Source organism: Artemia franciscana, unplaced genomic scaffold (genome assembly GCF_032884065.1).
Source record: "Artemia franciscana unplaced genomic scaffold, ASM3288406v1 PGA_scaffold_1179, whole genome shotgun sequence".
Classification (NCBI taxonomy): domain Eukaryota; kingdom Metazoa; phylum Arthropoda; class Branchiopoda; order Anostraca; family Artemiidae; genus Artemia; species Artemia franciscana.
The window spans coordinates 1,285,128-1,305,484 of NW_027062617.1; the positions used below are offsets into that span (position 1 = coordinate 1,285,128).

Genomic DNA, 20,357 nt, shown 5'->3' on the forward strand with positions numbered 1-20,357 from the left:
CAAAATACAAAATGGGCAAATTAAACAGGAAAAATATGAGTAAATATGAAGAAAATCGTAGAAGTTTTGAGATTGGGAGTAAAGGCAGGCCCGAATTCATGCAGAAGCTGGAACAGCGGCCGTCCCATTTTCATGTGTCTAGTTTAGTTTTTATGGCACTTGGTATCTACCAAGTGACATATAGCAATAGCAAATTCTGTCGGTCGGTCTGTCTGTCTGCCCCGGTTTTGCTAGTTTAGGCACTTCCAGGTAAGCTAGGACGATGAAATTTGGCAGGTGTATCAGGAACCAGACCAGACTAAATTAGAAATTGTCGTTTCCCCGATTTGACCATTGGGGGGACGGTAAAATCTGAAAAATTAGAAAAATTAGGTATTTTTAACTTACGAACGTGTAATCGGATCTTAATTAAAATTGATATTTAGAAGGATATCGTGTCTCAGAGCTCATATTATAAATCTCGACCGGGTCCGGTGACATTGGGGGAAGTTGAGGGGGAACCTAAAATCTTGGAAAACGCTTAGAGTGGAGGGATCGGGATGAAACTTGGTGGGAAAAATAAGCAGAAGTTCTAGATACGTGATTGACATAAACAGAACGGATCTGATCTATTTGGGGGAGTTGGGGAGAGGGAGGGTTAATTCAGAAAAGTTAGAAAAAATTAGGTATTTTTAACTTATGAAGGAGTTATCGGATCTTAATGAAATTTCATATTTAGAAGAAATTCGTAACTCAGATCCCACATTTTAAATCCCGACCGGATCCAGTGTCATTGGGGGGGAGACGGGTTGGGGGAACCGGAAATCTTGGAAAACACTTAAAGCGGAGAGATCAGGATGAAACTTGGTGGGAAGAATAAAAACAAGTCCAAAATATGTGACTGACAAAACCGGACCGGATCCGCTCTCTTTTTGCAGAGGTGGGGGGGGAGTAATTTGAAAAATTAGAAAAATGAGGTATTTGTAACTTACGAACGGGTGATCAGATCTTAATGAAATTTAATATTTAGAAGGATCTAGTGCTTTAGAGTTCTCATTTTAAATCCCGACCAGATCCGGTGACCATGGGGGGAATTTGAGGGGGAAACCGGACTTCTTGGAAAACGTGAAAACTGAGGTATCTTTATCTTACGAATGGGTGATCGGATCAGGTGCTCCATTTTCAATTCGAATCAGATCCAGGGACCTAGGGGGTTGGAGGGGGAAACAGAAATCTTGGAAAACGGATATCTGGAAAACGCTTAGAGTGCAGAGATCGGGATGAAACTTGACGGGAAAAATAAGCACAAGTTATAGATACGTGATTGACATAATTGAAACGAATCCGTTCTCTTTGGGGGAGCTGGGGGCTGTTAACTTTGAAAATTTTGAAAAATTTAGGTATTTTTAACTTAAGAACGGGTGACCAGATCTTAATGAAATTTGATATTTAGAAGAAACTCATGTCTCAGAGCTCTTATTTCAAATCCCGACCAGATCTGTTGACATTGGGAGGAGTAGGAGGGGAATCCGGAAATCTTGGAAAACGCTTAGAGTGGAGAAATTGGGATGAAACTTGGTGAGTAGAATTAACAAATGTTGTAGATACGCGATCGACGTAACCGTACTGGATGGGAGTTAGGGGGTGGGGTTCAGTGCTTTGGCGAGTTTGGTGCATCTGGACGCGCTAGGACGATGAAAATTGGTAAGCGTTCCAGGGAGCTGCACAAATTGACTTGATAAAGTCGTTTTCTCCGATTCGACCATCTGGAGGGCAGAAGGGAGAGGAAAAATTAGAAAAAATGAGGTATTTATAACTTACCGAGTAGGTGATCGGACCTTAATGAATCTTGATATTTTGAAGGACCCCGTGACTCAGAGCTCTTATTTTAAATCCCGACCGGCATTAAGCCTCTGATCTTCCTTTTAAATCAATCTATTGATTCTTAGAATATTGCTAGAGCTCATACCATATGAGCTCTTGGCTCTTCCGGCCTCGTCACAAGTGCCATATGAGCTCTTAGCTCTTATTTATTATTTTACTTACAATTACAATATTCTGTCGATTTATCCAAGACATTTCGAAGTATTATTGACCTAGTTTCTTCTATCTCTCTGCCCCCCCCCTCCTTCTGTCCTTCATTCAGCAGACTTCCTGTACTGTAATAAACAATAGTAATTATGCCTAACCGGTAGTTTCTCTTATTTATAGGATAATACGAGACTTTTCTCATATATACGATAAATATATTTTGTTTGTTAAAAATTACAAAGGACAGTGACAATGAAATCTGAATTTTTTAATTGGTTTTAGTGGAGACTTACAGTGCCATCTATATATTAAAAAAAAACTTAGAAAAAAGAATACTTTTAAAGAAGAGTTTGTCTAAATATTAACTAGAAAAAAAGAAAATCATAATACTAATCAAAAATAAACGAAAGTGGGTCCTTGAGCCTTATTTGGATAAGCAACCGTCGACTCCGCCCGAAACGCTCTACACTTGACTGTAGATGGACTTCTATATACGAATACGTTCGACTCAAGGATACGACGTTAGGGTGCTTTCTTTTGACATTAGAAGAATTTTCCATAGTGTCTAGCACAACGGCTTATTAAAATAACTCCAAGCGCATAGAATTTGTGGTCCTCTACTCGATGTTCTTTGGAATTTTCTTAGGAATCGTACTTCCCATGTATTTCTTGATGGATTTGCTTCCGGTGAGTGTCTAGCAAAGGCTGGAGTTCCTCAGGGTAGTATCCTGGGTCCCATACTTTTTCTAAAGCACTGGCGAATCCAGGGGAGCGGTCGAGGGACCTCGCCTCCCCAAAGATTTTTCCTCACGCCAACTTTTCGAGTTTTCCAGACAATTTTTTTAAATAGATTTGAAAATTTGATCAAGTATTGGCACCCTTGTCACATTGCATCCCCCCAAGATTTGGCTCTAGATCTGCCATTGTTCTAGAGTTCATCAACGAAACATGGGACAATATCATTGACCCTCAACACTATTTTGCAGACTATAACACGATCCATGAAGGTGTCTATACACAAAATAACCCTGCACAACCTTCCCTATTCCTACAGTCGGATCTCTAAGAGAATCCAAAATTATGCCTCAAGAGTAAATTGTAGCAACGATTGGACACCCTTACAACTTATAAATAAGAGATCTGATGTAGCATCAATGGCTGTTTACTACAAGTGCATCCACCACCCTCCCTCCACCAACCTATCTATACTTGTGCCTCCATTTTTCGTAGTCAATTTGCCATTTATCGTTTTCTTTTATTTGCACCATAGTTTTTAACAGCTTGGCACCAGGATTTCTGCCATAAAAAGAAAGAATTGGCAAATCATATATGATTCATCAACTAAATTCCCAACACGTTTGAAAAGAAAGTATTTAAAGAAAACAAAGTATTTATGAAGATTCCCTGCGTGTCAGACCAATAAAATTGCACTGTTTGTCTAAAATGTATTGATACACACAAGAATTCCTTAAAGTTCTGGAAATTTTTCATTTTAATATTGTAGTTATACGATAAAATTGTTCAGAATATGGTTTGTTTTAGGTAAGGAATGAATAATACTCTAGATCAGTGGCTCTCAAACTTATTTAGAAACTAGACCCCATTTTACCCACAAAACACCTTAGGTACCCCTTCTCATTTACTGGTACTAAATAAACTATAGCTAAAATATTAATAGAATTACCAGTCCTAGAGTTGAAGGGTTGTTTGTTTTTTTTGTTGGCTAGCAAAACACTCCCTGAAATTTTTTGCGTACCCCCAAGGGGTAAACGTACCAAAGTTTCAGAACCACTACCTTAGACAGAGCGTTTACGTGGGAGGTGGTAAAATTCTTATTTATGGTAATTTCTATTCGTTTTAAGCTTGACTTGAACATCTATTTTATGTGTGTTTCAGGCTTCGTTTATGCCTATCGTTATTTTGAAGTTTGATTTGCCACTATTTCCGAAGTCAATACGACATACACCGCTTTCTTTTATTCGTAACATAGTTTTTTAACAGCTTGGCACCACGAATTTTGTCATAAAAAAGAATTGGCAAATCAATTTTGATTCACCAATTAAATCTGCATATCAGACCAATACAACTAAACTGATTGTCTAAAATACAATGATACATAAAAAAAATTCCCTGAACCTTTAGAAATTTTCCATGTTAATGCTATAGTTACAAGAAATTTAGATTTAGACAGTGTTCAAGAGGTGGCTCTTTTATTTTCTATTTTAACGTTTTGGTAACTTCTGTTCGCTTTAAGCTTCACTTGAACATTCATTTTACACTCGTTTCAGGCTTCATTTATTCATATCGTTATTTCAAATTTTGACTTGGACAATGCATTTTACTTCACGTTCGTTGATTATTATGTGCGTTTGTTTTATGTTGGATTTATCAAATGGCTTTATTTCTCCTCGTATTAAGTTCAATATCGCTCCTTAGGCTACTTTCCTTCGATTTTTTGGAAAACTCTATAAAATTATGCCTTAAACGACATAGATTCGTTTGACTACCAATCAAAAAGTGTATATGACCAATTATCAAAAAGAAGATTTGCAATTTTGTGGATAGGAGCCTCAAACCTTTGAGATGGCGGCTGAGATATACAGAATTTGGTAGTTTAATTTCATCAAGGTCACTCTCCTTTCTTATGGGGGGGTATTCTCCTTTTCTGAAATTTGGCAATTGTTTTCATGCTAAAACACTTGTGAAATTAATGAATTTTATATTTTCGGAATCACCTCCAAAAGTTGGTTCTTTTTATTTATATTTTGTTATCAAAATTTGATAATAAAGATTTTACTTTCTTTTGAATGTGGTTTTTTCATTGTAGGACCATGAACTTGCATTATCTTATACCGTCACGAATGCGAAAGGTAGCTACAGCAAGGTAAATATCAGACCTTTATATAGTATCTATTTTACCAGGGTTGTAGGTATACCAGAAGTAGAAAATAATTGAGCGTTCCTCATATTAAAGCAAGCCAAAAAAGCACTTAATTCAGTTCTCAAATATTTCTGAATCTGTCTGTGCAAACATATTTAATATAAACTTTCTTTGAGTCTACAAAAAATCAACTAATGTAACATAGCCTACTCCTAATTTCTCAAAAAGAGAAATAGAAAAACAACTGTAGAGTCTAATTTTCTTGGATCACACGCCTTGGCAAAATGGCTCTATGGGTTTGATTTTGGTTCTAGGTAAGCTAAATTCAACCTTTCATTCAAAGCTAGGACCAACATTCCTTGAATATTAAAAATAAAAAAATAGGGAAGAAGTAGGCTAGAGGCCCAGGATCCAAATAGAACAATTTCAATATAAAATCCTGTGAAATATTCAACATTGTTGTCAAAGAATAATATGGCGATTTTAATGCAAGCGCATCCAAAAGACAGCCATCAAACACCTGTTTCATTTGTCTGATTATATTTATTTTTTTCCTCTCAAGAAACATTCAGAATTTGTAGAAGCTTTACTGTCCAGTGTCCGTTTTTGGTGTCCGTAAAAATTAATTAAGATGAATAATTAATATTATCTAATTAAATTAGTTAAGTTGATTAAGATAATAAAGTTAATAAACTTTTTCCTCCTCTGCCTTTGTCTATTTATAAAGTAGAAAGAGATTAGACTTATTTGAATTTTTCAAGAAAGTCAGCTAAGGTTAAACAATATTCCTATAACTAATATACCAGAATTGCTACAACATTAAAAAGCAAAATTCTTGTGGGAGCAAGAGAAACTTTATAGATTTGTAGAAAATTTTGATGACTTTATAGCTGCTGTGGGAGTCCTTTATTGAAACAAACAAAAAAATGGACCTATTCAAAAGATATAATATAATAAAAATGGACCTATGTAATAATGGACCAATAATAAATATGATAGAAATATATATAAATGATAAAAACATAATAAAAATGGACCAATGTAAACGGACTTATAATAAAAATGGACCTATAAAAAAACGCAGGATGCAAACTCAAAAGCAGGTGTCAGTTCAAAGAGACTACTACTACTAATAATAATAATAATAACTCACTGCAGCACCAAGCCGCCTGAGGCCAACACAGCTACGCACGCACCTCCTCCAACCTAATATATTTAAAGCCCCCCTCTTTACACCCTCCCAGGAAGTTCAAAGAGACTGAGTCTGAAAACTGTAAACAAAGTCATGGGCAACGCAGTAACTAATTTCTTCCTCAAAATTGTTAATTGGCACGTTTCTATACTTACGGTTCTTTTTCTCCACTTCGATCCATTTATCTTTGATGTTATGAAAGCACAATTATAATTTGGGAGATTATAAAAATGAGGATTTTCAGATAATTGTCAGTGGAATTTTAATGAATGAACAAGCAATCAGTCAACATTTCATCAATTAATTTATTTTCTTCTTAGATTAAAGCATAAAATCCAATATTTTAACTGGATTTTTCATTAGCTTAGTTTTTTTCAATCTATCCAGCAGCTTATCGTACTCCAAACAAAAATCATAACAAGAAATCTAACAATTTAAGGACAAAACAAAAATGTACAGCTTTTGGACATGCTTTTATTCATCTGGATACTGTTTTTGGTTGTTTATCAAGTCATCATCCTGGAGGGGGTATAGGAGTACAAGAAAGTAAGTTAAAACATCTTCACGGTCCTAATTTAGGTTGTGGATCCATTCCCATGGATATGAAATGCCATTAAACAACAATTTTCTGCAAAAAGTTAATATCTTGTACTTTTCTGTATATCTCGTGCTCTGATCTTTTGTGATTAACATATTTTGTTCCATGTTTTACTTAGATTTGACAATGCCAAATGCCATGATAAAATTTAGATGTGAAAATTGCGCTCCAAGATTCTCCTCTTTGAAGGAAACACTATAATAACAAGAGAGTAATACCATTTAATTTCTTATTCAATTTCTCCCAAAAACAATCTTCTGTACAATGATAATTGCCATTCGTCTTCCCCTTGCGGTCAGATTTAACCATAGACTACATACAAATAGTAGAAATTTAAGATGAGAGGCCTATTTGAAGCAAACTCTACAAAATTCTGATAACTACTTTAAACAATCATAAATATTTACTTATTTCATTCCTAAAATCATGCTGCTTCACATCCCCCACCCCCTCAATGGAGCAACATATAGCCTAGCCAAACCTATATACTCTGACCATATTTTCCATAGACTGACTCTTCTTCTTTATTATTTTATGGCAAACCCAAAGCAATTAGCAGGAAAAAAGAGCAATGCTATTGCAAAATATGGTGGGAATATGCATTGCCACTTCTGGATCAAGGGAGTCCAGGGACCCCCCCCCATCCAAAGATTTTTCTGGCGCCCTCATTCCTTGTTTTTTTTTCTAGTGTTATTCCTTTTTTAAATTTGTCAATTTGATCAATTATTGGCACCCTTTTCACACTGAGTCTCCCCCAAAGTTTTTACTTATTGGCGCCCTTGTCATACTGCCCCCTCTCCAAGATTTGCTCAAGATCTGCCCCTGTAAATTGCTCCAATACGGGAGGAGGTATCAGATCAAGCAATGCACTTTTAGGAATTGAACAGCCTATATAAGTACTCATAATTATTTTAAAGTAGTATTGAGAATTCTTTTGGGCTCCCTTCAAATATGTATCCTTGCTTAACCAGGCCAAACTTCGCAAGTAAACACAATAGTAACAAAGTTTGTATTTAGACTATGAAGAAGATTTCTATTAATCATATTTTCAAGGTTCCTTCATTTTAATCAACATTTAAAGTTGATTCCTTTGACATTTTGAAATAACACACATAAGCAAGACATTCAAGGATCTTATAGAAAACTCTATGATGGAAGCTAGGTCTATTACAAACTTGAGAGATGCGGCAATATTCTACACGAAAGCTTTTCGCTATCTTGGAAAATGGTTAAGGAAGGTGAGTTAAGCTCCTAGGATTAAATCTGGAGCCTTAGTTATCCCTGGGAAAGTAATTTTTAACACCTACCTCTAGCCTCTCCCCTCCCCCCCTGAGGGCACTTACCTTTTATGAGCTTTTACAACCTTTGTGTTATAGCATCCAAACCTTGCAAAGCAAGAAGTGCTGCTCAAACCATGAACAAAAAAAGTGTTTTGAACCTTATACATTTAGTCAATCTTGATCTATAAGGTTTAAATATTTAAAAATATGTTTCTTAGATTGAGGAAAAAGGCCTTGAAATGGCTCAAAATCCTACTGAAAGAATAGGAATTAGAGTTTCAAAATAAAAAGAGAAAAGGAAAGCGACAGAAAATCTACAATGAAGGTGATATGTTTTATTTTTTGTCTAAATTTAGATAGGTAATAGACTTATCATCTATGTAATCTTCTAAGCATCAGAAATAAGGAAAGGGTAGCAGTTTGATAACACCATCTACAATATAATCTAGGCTCTCAATTCATCCTTGAAAGTTTTATCCATCTGACTCAGTCAGCTACTTTCCAAGATAGATATAGGGGCCATCTTTTGAGCCCCTCAAATAGACCTTCGTCAACAATACTTACTTCATAATGCGAAGAATAATGAGTGGCAAATCCAGGTGAGGGGTGCCCCCCTTACTTAGTGGCGGAACTGGGGATGGAACTACTTGCCATGGTTGGGGTTGGGAGCAAAGTTATTTTTTGTAATTGGTTTTTAGTAGTTAATTTTTAAGACTGTTTCTTTTCACAAACAAGTTTGAAACAAAATTTCCGTTACTTTGTGTGGTCTCTGTTAGATTTTACTGATAGCGTGTACTGCCTAAAAGTATTTATCAAGGGAATCTGTGTGTATTGCAACAAAAGCCAACTGGGAAGCGAAAATCTTCATCAAACAGTTCGTGGTAACAAACTGTAGTAAGGAGCGACCCGGCTCAATAGTAAATGAAACTCTAAAAAACTGAATTTTGATCCTAAAAGATCATCAAAAGAATCGAATTTTTGTGCTGATTTTAAATATATAAGTTTCATCAAATTTAGTCTTTATCGTCAAAAGTTACGAGCCTGAGAAAATTTGCCTCATTTTGGAAAATAGGGGGAAACACCCCCTAAAAGTCATAGAATCTTAACTAAGATCACACCATCGCATTCAGCGTATCAGAGAGCCCTATAGCAAAAATTTCAAGCTCCTATCTATAAAAATGTGGAATTTAGTATTTTTTGCCAGAAGACAAATCACGGGTGCGCGCTTATTTGTTTGTTTGTTAGTTTTTTTCCCCAGGGGTCATCGTATTGACCAAGTGGTCCTAGAATGTCGCAAGAGGGCTCATTCTAACGGAAATGAAAAGTTCTAGTTCCCTTTTTAAGTGACCAAAAAATTGGAGGGCACCTAGACCCCCTCCCACGCTCATTTTTTTCCAAAGTCAATGGATCAAAATTTTGAGATAGCCATTTTGTTCTGCATAGTCGAAAACCATAAAAACTATGTCTTTGGGAATGACTTTACCCCCACAATCCCCAAGGGAGGGGCTGCAAGTTACAAACTTTGACCAGTGTTTATATACTGTAATAGTTATTGGGAAGTGTACAGACGTTTTCAGGGGGATTTTTTTGATTTGGGGGTGGGGTTGAGGGGAGGGGGTCATGTGGGAGGATCTTTCCTTGGAGGCATATGTCATGGGGGAAGAAAAATTCAATGAAAAGGGCGCAGGATTTTCTAGCATTACTATAAAAAAAAACAATGAAAAAATAAACATGAAAACATTTTTTCAATTGAAAGTAAGGAGTAGCACTGAAACTTAAAACGAACAGAGATTATTACGCATATGAGGGGTTCTAAAAATACTTTAGTATAAAGAGCGAGGTATTTAGGAGGAGATAAATACCTCACTCTTTATGCTAAAGTATTTTTAGTAGTTTCAATTATTTATTCTACAGCCTTTCTGATTCAGGGATGATCAAACAGTTCGTGGTAACGAACTGTAGTAAGGAGCGACCCGGCTCAATAGTAAACGAAACTCTAAAAAACGGAATTTCGATGCTAAAAGATATATCAAAAGAATCAGATTTTTATGCTGATTTCAAATATATAAGTTTCATCAAGTTTAGTTATTGTCATCAAAAGTTACGAGCCTGAGAAAATTTGCCTTATTTTGGAAAATAGGGGGTAACACCCCCTAAAAGTCATAGGATCTTAACGAAAATTACACCATCGCATTCAGCGTATCAGAGAACTCTATAGAAAAAATTTCAAGGTCCAATCTACAAAAATGTGGAATTTCGTATTTTTTGCCAGAAGACAAATCACGGGTGCGTGTTTATTTGTTTTTTGTTTTTTTTTTTCCCCAGGGGTCATCGTATCGACCAAGTGGTCCTAGAGTGTTGCAAGAGGGCTCATTCTAACGGAAATGAAAAGTTCTAGTGCCCTTTTTAAGTGACCAAAAAAATTGGAGGGCACCTAGGCCCCCTCCCACGCTCATTTTTTTCCCAAAGTTAACGGATCAAAATTTTGAGATAGCCATTTTGTTCCGCATAGTCGAAAACCATAATAACTATGTCTTTGGGGATGACTTACCCCCCACAGTCCCTGGGGGAGGGGCTGCAAGTTACAAACTTTGACCAATGTTTACATACAGTAATGGTTACTGGGAAGTGTACCGACGTTATCAGGGGGATTTTTTTTGGTTTGGGTGTGGGGTTCAGGGGAGGAGGCTATATGGGAGGATCTTTCCTTGGAGGAATATTTCATGGGGGAAGAGAAATTCAATGAAAAGGGCGCAGGACTTTCTAGCATTATTATAAAAAAAAAACAATGAAAATATAAACATGAAAAAGTTTTTTTCAATTGAAAGTAAGGAGAAGCACTAAAACTTAAAAAGGAACAGAGATTATTACGCATATGAGGGGTTCTAAAAATACCTTAGCATAAAGAGCGAGGTATTTAGGAGGAGATAAACACTTCACTCTTTATGCTAAATTTTTTTTAAATAATTTCAACTATTTATTCTACGGCCTTTCTGATTCAGGGGTCATTCTTAAAGAATTGGGATAAAACAAGATTTAGTGTGAAGAGCGAGGTATTAACGAGGGGACCAACCCCCTCATATATATAATCAAAAATATAAGAATATAAAAGTTTGTTACGTAAGTTAATTCTTAAGTTACGTATTTTTTTTACTAATAAAAACGTTCGTTAAAAATAAAAGATCTAGTTGCCTTTTTAAGTAACCGAAAAATTGGAGGGCAACAAGACCTCCTTCCCCACCCCTTATTTTTCAAAATCGTCTGATCAAAACTAAGAGAAAGCCATTTAGCCAAAAAAGAATTAATATGCAAATTTCATTTCAATAATTTATGTACGGAGAGCCAAAATCAGTCATGCATTAATTAAAAAACTTTCAGAAATTAAATAAAAAAAACAAGTTTTTTTAAATGAAAGTAAGGAGCGACATTAAAACTTAAAACGAACAGAAATTACTCCGTATATGAAAGGGGCTTTTCCTCCTTGACACCCCGCTCCTTGCGCTAAAGTTTGATTCTTTCTCGCAACTCTACTTTTTAAAATAATAAAAAACTTTAGCGTAAGGAGCGGGGTGTCGAGGAGGAAAAGCCCCTTTCATATACGGAGTGATTTCTGTTCGTTTTAAGTTTTAATGTCGCTCCTTACTTTCATTTAAAAAAACTTGTTTTTTTTATTTGATTCTTAAAGAATTGGGACAAAACTTACGATTTAGTGCAAAGAGCGAGGTATTAACGAGGGTACAAAACCCCTCGTATACATAATAAAAACATAAGAATGTAAAAGTTTGTTACGTAAGTTAATTCTTAAGTTACGTGTATTTTTTACTAATAAAAACGTTCGTTAAAAATTAAAAGTTCTCATTTAGCCAAAAAAAAACAATTAATATGCAAATTTCATTTTAATAATTTATGTGCGGAGAGGCAAAATCAAACATACATTAATTCAAAAACGTTCAGAAATTAAATAAAAAAACTAGTTTTTTTAACTGAAAGTAAGGAGCAACATTAAAACTTAAAACGAACAGAAATTACTCCGTATATGAAATGGGTTGTCCCCTCTGCAATCCCTCACTCTTTACACTAAAGTTTGACTCTTTGCCACAATTCTACTTTTTAAAACAATTAAAAACTTTAGCGTAAAGAGCGAGGGATTGCAGAGGGGACAACCCATTTCATATATGGAGTAATTTCTGTTCGTTTTAATGTTGCTCCTTACTTTCAGTTAAAAAAAACTAGTTTTTTTATTTAATTTCATAACAAGAAGGATGGGAAATTTAAAATCACAACTTCTTTAGGCTGTGAAAATGATATTTCAGGATTGTGCTGTTACAACAGGGCTGAAAAACTTAATATTTAAACTTATTTTTACTGTCAAAAAGACTTGTTTTTGAGTCTTACTATGGCACAGAGGCAAAGAAATTGATATTTCTTTGTTGAAGCAGGTTGATATACCCCACAAAGCAGATTGGTTTTTACAACATTGTTGTTTTTAAAAGGATTTGTATAATAGAAAGTAAATGTATGAGAAGTGCAAACATATTATTAATTTATGTTTTGAATTTTGGTGAGCAAATGGTGGCCACACTACTTAAGTTGACCACAGAAATGTAATGCAACTACAATATTATTTTAGAGTTTCTCAACTTCTCAATACCAACCAGTCACAAAATATAGTTATGTTTTTGTATAGGAGTTGTATATATTTGTTCATAAAAGTGTAGAAACTGCTATATATATTGCCAAGGAATTTTATACTTATTTTGATACATGCCATCCAATCATATTTCCATGATCAGTAATCTATAAATCAAAATTTTACAGGACAATTCTCTCATTTAAAGCTAAACCTGAGCCAATATTTTGTGCTCAACAGACGTATTGAGATCTAAATGTTTGAATTCAATATCTAGAAAACTCAAGATTGAAAAAAAAAAATTGAAATCTACCTCAGCTTGAAAACCTGAGAACTTAAATCACTACTCTATAGCTATCAAATACAAAAATAACAAACATGTAATTATTCATTTTTAAGAAGTATTTTGACTCATATACTTAGTTGGAATCACATACCTACATGCATCTTTATTGTAGTTCATATTTTTCTGATGATTTTGGCCTTTATTCAAATATCTTAGGATGAATAGAAGAGGAAATACTTACAAAGAGCTCCAAACTGACAGGACTCTAGACTGACAGCACTAGCCATTATAAGTGTTCACCAAAATATTTAGGTAGAGATTGAACATGTAATAAATAGATATGGCAGTAGTAGAAATAAAGAAAGACTTTTTCTTATAAAAATGTGAATTCTGTAACTTAAACAAAATATACTGAACTTTAAAAAAGTTGAAAGTAAAATTTTGATTAGTAGCTTGTGATATTTTCATATTAACATCCTCTATTCTTAGCTTATACTGTCTTGTATGCACAACTACCCTATGTCCATTCTCTTGTCATAATTTGCCATTATTGTATAGGGTAAATCTGCAGTTCTCAACATAAATTAGCTAGGATGAAAGTTAACATGTCCCTTGATGCCTTGCTTATGCTCTTACATAGATCAAATAATTACTTCTGGGGAAAATTATATTTTGACCCCTTAAAGGACTCAAGACAGTCAGTAGTAACCAAAAGTTTAAAAACATGTTTCTAGAAAAAGATTATCATTTATAGCTGATTTAGGAATGGTAATTACTGCTTTTCTTAGTCTTAATAGCAAAATATTATTTTGAAAAGAAATTTGTCCAAACTTTTTAAAAAGAGCTAGAATCCCCTCAAAAATGGTCAGTTTTGCTATGATGTCATTTTCAAGGAGTTAACAATTCATATAGATTTGTTTTTAAATAACATTTTATTATTAAAACTAAGGAAAATGGTAATTACTATTCCTATATCTTCTGTAAATGACAATTATACATATATATATATATATATATATATATATATATATATATATATATATATATATATATATATATTTATATATATAGAGAGCTGCCATCATTTTGTACCAATAATTAAAATGAGCATATCACTTTATGTTTTTTATACTCTTTCATAATATAATCATTGCTTTTGTCATAATTCAATTTTAAGCTTTTTAAAGACCTTCAAAGATGATCCTTTTTCTTGTAGGCTATTTTAGAAATATCTTATATACCTCTGCTAGCATCCACTCTTGTTAAAACAAGTTTACCCTTGTTAAAACAAGTTAAATTGTTACAGCTTAAAAGCTGTAACAGCATTCATAACAATAAATTTGGGCATTTTATAATATGGTTTACATATTTGGATAAGATTGGAAAGGTTAGTTTAAAATTGAATTTGCAACAAGAGCAATCATTAGGATACAAGACCTCTTTTTGTGAAAGACCACTTTTCTTTACAATTCCAGAAAAACAGCAATGGATTTGGTAAAATTCTAGATGAGTGATGTCTTGCTATCTTGGAAAGGGGTTAGGTTAGGAAAATGAAACTTTCAGGGATGGGTCTACAGGCTAAAGTATGGGTCAATGTTCCTATTACCTGAACAATTGTTAAGGGTCATGAAACTATTGTTAATAGATGCATTTTGACTTTTTGAACATCTTTTCTCTCTTGCAAAACTACTGCAAACTCACCATTATGGAGTTATTCTGGCCCAAATATCTTGTATTTACACATATAGAATTGCAATCATTTCTCTTTTTGGGCTATGTATTTCCACATCAGGGGGGCGGGGTTAAAGCATAGCATATATTAAATATGTAAACTAACCCTTGCTGTATTTAATGTATGATATGCTTTACCCCCCCCCCCCCCCTAATGTGCAAATATATATTAACTCCATAACAGTGAGTTTGTGGTAATTTTGCAAGAGAGAAAAGATGTTCAAAAAAGTCAAAATGTATCTGTTAACAATAGTTTCATGACCCTAAACAATTGTTCAGGTAACAGGAACATTGACCAAAGTATGTCCCAGGAAGATATTTTGAAGTACCTATCTCTATTCCTTCTCTCTCTAGAGGGCCATGACCTTTGATTACCTTTAAAAAAATGGGTGTTGTAAAGTGAAATCTTGCAAAATAGATCTTCTACTTGAATGAAGTACAACAAAATTGTTTTCAGCATCACAACTTTGCTCAATCCCAATAAGGTTTTAAAGATATGCTAATACATTTCCTAAATTTTGAAAAAAAAAACATTGATATGGCTCAGAATTCTACTCAAATAACAGAAATTGCATTTTCAGAACTAAAGGCAGAGAAAAAGCAACTGGTAACTGAAAATTAAGGTAAAATGTTGTTTTGTCAAAATTTCAATAGGTATAGACCTATCATGTAGGCAAATTTCAGGGCCCTCTAGAGGGAGAAGGAGTGGAGGTGGGTACTTTAAAATACCTTCCCAGGATATACTTTAGCCTGTAGACACATCCCCAAAAGTTTCATTTTACTAACCTAACCCCTTTCCAGGATAGCAAGAAGTCACTTAACTAGAATTTTACCATAATAGATTTCAATAATTTAATCTAGGCCTGCAGTGTTTATCAACTTACAGAAATTAGGAATAGGCCTAGGCTAGACAGACATAAATCATAGGCTGTGCGTCTATTTACAGGATTAAACGTAAGTATCCATTAGAGAGCATATGTCTATGTCACTAACCTATTTTTGTTACAATCAGTTGAGCCAAATCACAAAATGAGATTCTGTACAAAAAACAAAAGTAACCTTTCAAATGTTCAAACTTTTTGCCAATTCCTGTTCGTTTTGATATATAGATTTTTACTATTTTAAAGCAACTTTGCAGATTATTCTTATTATTGTTAACATTATTTTATTATTATTATTATTATTATTGTTATTACTATTATCACTATTATTATTATTTTTATTATCATTGACGTTAGCATTTTTTCTATTATTTCTATGGTTATTATTATGGGTAGAATAAAAAAACTTAGCCGGGATTCAGGCCACAAGTCCATTGCTTCCAATCCCCCCCCCCCAAAAAAAAAACAAATCTAATTAGCAATACATTTTCCAACTGCTGGATATTAAGTTCCCTAGCTATTTATTCTAGAATAAAATCCAGTTTATAGACTGTTTCTAACTGGTATCAAGCCCGGTCGGACATTTCTGTCTAAGATGTCTTTATGTTTTCATGACCATCTAACATTTTTGCAAACTGGGGAACTAGCTCTTCCAACTCGGGTAAAATTAATTCTAAAGATTTTCAACACCTCTAATTGCTTCAATAGCTATTCATATTACAAAGCTATTAAGTCATACAAGATGTTACTCACCGTGGGGTTAAACTTTAGAATCACTCCTTTGTTGCTGCGCATCCCATCTTCCTATTCCAATTTGTTCTGTCCACCCATAGCTCCGTTTTCTTATTGTCACAATCCATCATCTATGAGATTAGGGCATGAAAAGCTCCAGTCTACAACATGCCAGTGATGCCCCAACCTTGGCTACTTCATCTGCATATACATTACCTTTCATCCCAGTGTGTTCTGGAGCCTAGACCAGAGCAATTCCACTTCGGTTTGCATCGCACCCTTCTCTTGGACTTAGTGACCGGTAAGTAGCCACGTTCCGCTGGATAGAAGGACTCACATTATTGGATACGTATCCTCGGATACGGACTCTGCTTCAAGATCACGACCTCAGCGCTTCAACGGACATATTGTCGACGTCAGGAAGGCCGACGGATTTAACCTTATTGACCAAAGGGGACTAAGAATAGCCATTTGGAATGTTTTAACCCTGAATGCAGCCACAGCAAAAGACCTTTAATTTAAAGAACTATGTAAGAACAAGATAGTTATTACAAGGCTGACCGAGACCCGCCTCAGCCACAGTGGTAAAGAACGAATAGGCGATAACCACTCATTATTCTGGTATGGTGGTAGCACAAGAAGGAACGGTGTCGGTCTTATGTTCAATAGCCTAGCAAGAAAGTTCCTGTTGTCCCAGGAAGCGATTTTGGACACACTTATGAAAGCACGTTTTTAGCACAAACATGGCAAAATGACGTTTCTAGTGTGCTATGCTCCAACAAACGATTCCGATAATGAAACCAAAACAGAATTTTATGCTCAGATCTCCAGAAAACCCGCAAGCGGATCCCTTCACAATATCAGCATCCTGATTTGGGAGTTCAACGCTATGTAAGAGACAACACAGGCGTGTGGAGAGGCACCATAGGACGCGTAATTCCTGATCCCCTTAATGACAATGATCAGCACTTACCTTAGTACTGCAGATCTTACGACCTTGTTGTTTCAAAATGTACTTCCAGCGCAAGCAATCCTCTAATATACATGGTACAGCAACGACGGCTGCACGAAAAATATGATCGACTGTGTTATCATCTCGCAGCACAGGAGATCGTCGCTGAGGTATTACAGAACGTACAGATCAACCGAGCTTGGAAATTGCTGACAACAGACTTCTCTGCGCAGAAGTTCAGCTTCGCCTGAAAGCCCAACGGTCAGATACGAGGCCAACAGTTATTGATATCTTGAAAATCAGGGAATTGAACCCCAAGCGAAAGTACGCCGTTCAGGTATCGAACCGATTTGAGCTACTTCCCACTTTCACGAACAACGAAAATGCCTGAAAGTACTCCAGGACTCAAACGCATTAAGCCGTGCAACTAGTCCTAAGCATGAAGAGGCACCCCCAGAAAGCTTGGATTTCAGAAGAAAATTTGCGTGTCATAGAACTGAGGTGGAAGGCTAGACTACATGGTGACATGGCGTCCTAGAGGAAGCTAAATGACATCCACAACAAGCTTATCAACTGACACCGAGAGAGGTTCGTCCAAAACAAGGCTGACAAAATCGAGAAAGCGGCAAGGAAAAAAGACATAGCCAGTATGCTCAAGCATCTTCGAGATCTCACTGAAAGCAAGGCCCTACAGTGGGATCCGTCGTTTCAAGAGATGGGACTCTTCTTTCGGATGGTAGCTCGTGCCTCGATCGCTGGAAGGAATGTTTCTCCTTACACCTGAACAGAACTACTCCCCCTGTAGTAGCCGACGAAATACTACGTCGGTCTCCCAAACCAGCCATCGAACTCGGCGATCTTCCCACTCATTCATTTAGCACCTCAGAAATAAGAAGCACGATGAATAGGCTTAAGAACAATAAGGCCTCTGGTGTATGCCGAATAAGTTCAGAGCTGCTAAAATATTCGGACCCACCCATGCTCATTCTTCTGCAGACTCTCTTTTCTGTTGTGTTGGAAACGGAGGTCATTCCAGAAGACTGACAAAGAGGAATCATCATCCTCCTATAAAAGAGGAAAGGTAGGTGAAGTGACTCTGCCAATTACCGAGGAATAACTCTTTTCTCAGTACCTGGCAAACTCTTCTCAATGGGGCTTCTAGACCGTTGCCGAAACATTATCCGTCAAGTCCGACGACCAGAACAAGCCATTTTTATGTCAGACCGATCGACTGTAGAGCAAATATCCACAGTCCGTCAAGTAGTTGAGAAAACCAGAAAGTTTTGATATACAGCATTCATCGCCTTTTTCGACTTCTGAGCTGCTTTCGATTCAATCGATTGATATATCCTGTGGAAAATCTTGAAGTTCATTGGCATGCTAGATAAATATTGCAGAATCTTCGAAGCACTCCATCACAAAACAAAGAGCTGTGTCCAAGTCAACATCCAACGAAGTCAGGTGTTCGAATTTGTAAGGGGTTCGGCAAGGTTCTGCCGTTGCGTCCGAGTCGTTCAACGTCATCATAGACCACATCATGGCGAGGACAATCTCAAGGGATGGATTTGGACTTAAATTTGACGATTGCATCCTCTCGGACACTGACTTTACCGACGACCTGGAGCTCGTGGTGGAATCCATGGACTAACTGGTGGAAGCAAAAGAAGAATTAGCTGGTCAACTGTGAAAAAACCAAGATTATGGTCGTTGATCTATCCTCTAGTATTGCAAATCCTCCTGTGGCCCTGGACCAAACAACTACTATTGACGTGGCTCAGAAGCTGACGTACTTGGGCTCTGTCATTGCTGCTGATGACTCGATTCTCCCTGATCTACAACAAGAATAGCTAAGGTATCTGCTGCCATAGGGAGGTTAAATCGTCACCTATGGCGGAAATCAAGTATTAGTCAAAACACGAACCCTTTTGTTGGGTCTGTAATTCTTTATGAAACAGAAACCTGGCCGTCTAAAATCAGAGCTCTCAAGACCGTAGACGTGTTCCAGACATAAAGCCTTAGGAGGATAGAAGGCCTGAAATGGTTTGACTTGGTCAGCAGCAAGAAGTTACAACAGACAACGCAGCAGACACTATTTCCCATCCAAATTGCCGAGCACACTCTACAATGGTACGGTCGTCTCCTTAGAATAACATCACGCCTAGCTGCGAAAATCGTGCTAGACTTTTACCCCGCAGAAGCCGGAGGGAAACGACCCCGTAGCAAACGGGAACATCGATGGTCCATTAGTCTTTCAAAATACTTGAAGTTGGCAAACATCGATGTCCACGGTGCATCAGCGTTACCTGCTGATCGCGCCAGTTAGTGGAGGCTGACATCACTCTCTACGCTGAGCCACGCCCGGAAGGAGACCTAAGTAAAGTAAGTAAAGTAAGTCTAGTCGGTGAAATACTTTATGCCCATCTAACTCACTTTTTTCCTGCTATTAGTATCTTCAAGGCCCTCGAGGTGTTCTTGGTTATCAGTTAAGATAATTGTGTCTCAGCCTTTACTTTTTATTTGCATCGTGTCTCTTTGCTATCTGTTCTATTCTAAACGTTTCAGCCTGGAGGACTTTTGCAAGTTGCCTTAGGAGATAACTCGCAATCTCCTTAGTTAAGCTAGGGATATTCGAGTATATCACTATTCTCTGTCATCAATTTCCCATGGGCTTGTGACCCGTCTTTATGAAAGATCGTTATTTGTGTGAAGCATCTCTTGGTCCACTATATTTGAAATTGCACTACCGGCTCCATTACATTTAAAATCTGAAATTGCGCTACCGGTTTAACTAGAGGGACAACATTATTCTTTGGCACCCGCAGCTCGGCAGCAGAAATGAGTTGCAGGTATGCAGATGACTTTTGATTTTCCCAGTTCGTCTCTGATTGGTCAACAATCTGCCTCCTGGCAGCACTTTTAATTCTGTGTTTCTCTGCAATCGCATACAGTGCTTGGTAACGAACTGTAAATAAGGAGTGGACTTGGCCTAAAAAACCAAAACTGCAAAAAAAAAAAAAATTGATAACAATACGCACCAAAAGAATTGAATTTTTATGCCAATTCTAAATGTATAACATATATAATATAATTATATATATATATATATATATATATATATATATATATATATATATATATATATATATATATATATATATATATATATATATATATACACATATAC

General features: G+C 36.1%; 1 protein-coding gene across 3 annotated transcripts in view; it reads right to left on the reverse strand.

Moving 5' to 3' along the window:
- LOC136041197 (CCAAT/enhancer-binding protein gamma-like) overlaps window positions 1-15,697 on the reverse strand; it is a 238,193-nt gene extending 222,496 nt beyond the window's left edge. For 2 of the 3 annotated variants that reach the window (XM_065725763.1, XM_065725768.1), the window contains exon 1: window positions 15,602-15,697. The gene's annotated coding sequence lies outside the window, so the exon portion shown is untranslated. The remainder of the gene's footprint in view (window positions 1-15,601) is intronic. The other variant, XM_065725767.1, reaches the window with a different exon arrangement.
- Between the last annotated feature and the right edge of the window lie 4,660 nt (window positions 15,698-20,357).